Here is a 4,037-nt window from a genome sequence, read left to right on the forward strand (position 1 = left end):
AAACTCGTTTCCTGTAGTCCCGTTGTATGATGTCGTTGGCTGATTAAAACTCGTTTCCTGTAGTCCCGTTGTATGATGTCGTTGGTTGATTGAAACTCGTTCCCTGTAGTCCCGTTGTATGATGTCGTTGGCTGATTGAAACTCGTTCCCTGTAGTTCCGTTGTATGATGTCGTTGGCTGATTAAAACTCGTTCACAGTTGTGTGATGTCGTTGGCAGATTAAAACTCGTTCCCTGTAGTCCCGTTGTATGATGTCGTTGGCTGATTAAAACTCGTTTCCTGTTGTCCCGTTGTATTATGTCGTTGGCTGATTGAAACTCGTTCCCTGTAGTCCCGTTGTATGATGTCGTTGGCAGATTGAAACTCGTTTCCTGTAGTTCCGTTGTTTGGTGTCGTTGGCAGATTGAAACTCGTTCCTTGTAGTCAAGTTGTTTGATGTCGTTTGCTGAATGAAACTCTTTCCCTGTAGTCCCGTTGTATGATGTCGTTAGCTGATGGAAACTCGTTCCCTTGTTGTCCTGTTGTTCGATGTCTTTGGCTGATTCAAACTCGTTCCCTATAGTCCCGTTGTTTGATGTCGTTGACTGATTGTATCTCGTTCCTTGTAGTCCCGTTGTTTGATGTCGTTGGACGATTAAATCTCGTTCCCTGTAGTCCCGTTGTTTGATGTCGTTGATAGTTTAAATCTCGTTCCCTGTAGTCCCGTTGTGTGATGTCGTTGGCCGATTAAATCTCGTTCCCTGTAGTCCCGTTGTTTGATGTATTTGGCAGATTGAAACTCGTTCCCTGTAGTCCCGTTGTTTATTGTTGTTTTCTGATTGAAACTCGTTCCCTGTATAATACTTACAACGTATATCGGGTATTCTTCTGTCTTTGATATTATTGAATGTCATACACTTTAGTCCCGTTGTGTGATGTCGTTTGCTGATTAAAACTCTTTTCCTGTAGTCCCGTTGTTTGGTGTCGTTGGCAGATTGAAACCCGTTCCTGTAGTTCCGTTGTATGATGTCGTTTGCTGATTGAAAGTCGTTTCCTGTAGTCCCGTTGTTTGGTGTCGTTGGCAGATTAAAACTCGTTCCCTGTAGTCCCGTTGTTTGGTGTCGTTGGCAGATTGAAACCCGTTCCTGTAGTTCCGTTGTATGATGTCGTTTGCTGATTGAAAGTCGTTTCCTGTAGTTCCGTTGTTTGGTGTCGTTGGCAGATTGAAAGCCGTTTCCTGTAGTTCCGTTGCATGATGTCGTTGGCAGATTGAAAGTCGTTTCCTGTAGTTCCGTTGTATGATGTCGTTGGTAGATTGAAAGTCGTTTCCTGTAGATCCGTTGTTTGGTGTCGTTGGCAGATTGAAAGCCGATCCTGTAGTTCCGTTGTATGATGTCGTTTGCTGATTGAATCTCTTTTCCTGTAGTCCCGTTGTTTGATGTCGTTGGCATATTGAAACTCTTTCCCTGTAGTCCCGTTGTATTCCTGTAGTTCTGTTGTTTGGTGTCGTTGGCAGCGTGAAAGCCGTTCCTGTAGTTCCTCGTTCCCTATAGTCCCGTTGTTTGATGTCGTTTGCTGAATGAAATTCGTTCCCTGTAGTTCCGTTGTATGATGTCGTTGGTTGATTGAAACTCGTTCCCTGTATAATACTTACAACGTATATCGGGTATTCTTCTGTCTTTGATATTATTGAATGTCATACACTTTAGTCCCGTTGTGTGATGTCGTTTGCTGATTGAAAGTCGTTTCCTGTAGATCCGTTGTTTGGTGTCGTTGGCTGATTGGAACTCGTTCCCTGTAGTCCCGCTGTTTGATGTCGTTTGCTGAATGAAATTCGTTCCCTGTAGTTCCGTTGTTTGGCGTCGTTGGCTGATTGAAACTCGTTTCCTGTAGTCCCGTTGTTTGATGTATTTGGCAGATTGAAACTCGTTCGCTGTAGTCCCGTTGTTTGTTGTTGTTGGCAGTTTAAATCTCGTTCCCTGTAGTCCCGTTGTTCGATGTCGTTTGCTGAATGAAATTCGTTCCCTGTAGTTCCGTTGTTTGGTGTCGGTGGCTGATTGAAACTCGTTCCTTTTTGTCAAGTTGTTTGATGTCGTTTGCTGAATGAAACTAGTTTCCTGTAGTTCCGCTGTTTGGTGTCGTTGGCTGATTGAAACTGGTTCCCTGTAGTCCCGTTGTTTATTGTTGTTTTCTGATTGAAACTCGTTCCCTGTTGTCCCGTTGTGTGATGATTGTATTATGTCGTTGGCTGATTGAAACTGGTTCCCTGTAGTCCCGTTGTTATGTCGTTGGCCGATTAAATCTCGTTCCCTGTAGTCCCGTTGTTCGATGTCGTTTGCTGAATGAAACTCGTTTCCTGTAGTTCCGTTGTTTGGTGTCGCTGGCTGATTGAAACTCGTTCCCTGCAGTCCCGTTGTTTGGTGTCGTTGGCTAATTGAAACTCGTTCCCTGTAGTGCCGTTGTTTGATGTCGTTTGCTGAATGAAACTAGTTTCCTGTAGTTCCGCTGTTTGGTGTCGTTGGCTGATTGGAACTCGTTCCCTGTAGTCCCGTTGTTATGTCGTTGGCCGATTAAATCTCGTTCCCTGTAGTCCCGTTGTATTCCTGTAGTTCTGTTGTTTGGTGTCGTTGGCAGCGTGAAAGCCGTTCCTGTAGTTCCTCGTTCCCTATAGTCCCGTTGTTTGATGTCGTTGGCATATTGAAACTCTTTCCCTGTAGTCCCGTTGTATTCCTGTAGTTCTGTTGTTTGGTGTCGTTGGCAGCGTGAAAGCCGTTCCTGTAGTTCCTCGTTCCCTATAGTCCCGTTGTTTGATGTCGTTTGCTGAATGAAATTCGTTCCCTGTAGTTCCGTTGTTTGGCGTCGTTGGCTGATTGAAACTCGTTTCCTGTAGTCCCGTTGTTTGGTGTCGTTGGCAGATTGAAAGCCGTTCCTGTAGTTCCGTTGTATGATGTCGTTGGCAGATTGAAAGTCGTTTCCTGTAGTTCCGTTGTTTGGTGTCGTTGGCTGATTGAAACTCGTTCCTTTTAGTCAAGTTGTTTGATGTCGTTTGCTGAATGAAACTCGTTCCCTGTAGTTCCGTTGTTTGGTGTCGTTGGCAGATTGAAACTCGTTCCTTTTAGTCAAGTTGTTTGATGTCGTTTGCTGAATGAAACTCGTTCCCTGTAGTTCCGTTGTTTGGTGTCGTTGGCTGATTGAAACTCGTTCCCTGTAGTCCCGTTGTATGATGTCGTTTGCTGAATGAAACTCGTTTCCTGTAGTTCCGTTGTTTGGTGTCGTTGGCAGATTGAAACTCGTTCCTTTTAGTCAAGTTGTTTGATGTCGTTTGCTGAATGAAACTCGTTCCCTGTAGTTCCGTTGTTTGGTGTCGTTGGCAGATTGAAACTCGTTCCCTGTAGTCCCGTTGTATGATGTCGTTTGCTGAATGAAACTCGTTTCCTGTAGTTCCGTTGTTTGGTGTCGTTGGCTGATTGAAACTCGTTCCTTTTAGTCAAGTTGTTTGATGTCGTTTGCTGAATGAAACTCGTTCCCTGTAGTTCCGTTGTTTGGTGTCGTTGGCTGATTGAAACTCGTTTCCTGTAGTCCCGTTGTATGATGTCGTTGGCTGATTGAAACTCGTTCCCTGTTGTCCCGTTGTGTGATGATTGTATTATGTCGTTGGCTGATTGAAACTCGTTTCCTGTAGTCCCGTTGTATGATGTCGTTGGCAGATTGAAACTCGTTTCCTGTAGTCCCGTTGTATGATGTCGTTGGCAGATTGAAACTCGTTCGCTGTAGTCCCGTTGTTTGTTGTTGTTTGCTGATTGAAACTCGTTCCCTGTTGTCCCGTTGTGTGATGATGTGGTCTAACTGAATTTTTCCTTCGTAATATACATTTTCAACTCGGTTCTCCCTTTAAAAAGTGACTTTTACTGAATTTGACCAAGAATAACTATATTGTAAAACTGGAAAACTCTCTTGTTGATTGATTGGTGCCATGTTTTACTCATTGTAATATCATGGAGTTTCTAAACCTCCCTCCCTACGTATATTTGTGGAATGTCCTCGGGAACTCCCCCCCC

At 44.2% G+C, this 4,037-nt stretch overlaps 1 protein-coding gene across 8 annotated transcripts in view; it reads left to right on the forward strand.

The window, feature by feature from the left end:
* LOC110465040 (cubilin-like) overlaps positions 1-4,037 on the forward strand; it is a 22,612-nt gene that overhangs the window by 18,142 nt on the left and 433 nt on the right. The window lies entirely within an intron of this gene.

Source organism: Mizuhopecten yessoensis, unplaced genomic scaffold (genome assembly GCF_002113885.1).
Source record: "Mizuhopecten yessoensis strain PY_sf001 unplaced genomic scaffold, ASM211388v2 scaffold11047, whole genome shotgun sequence".
In the NCBI taxonomy this organism is placed as follows: Eukaryota; Metazoa; Mollusca; class Bivalvia; order Pectinida; family Pectinidae; genus Mizuhopecten; species Mizuhopecten yessoensis.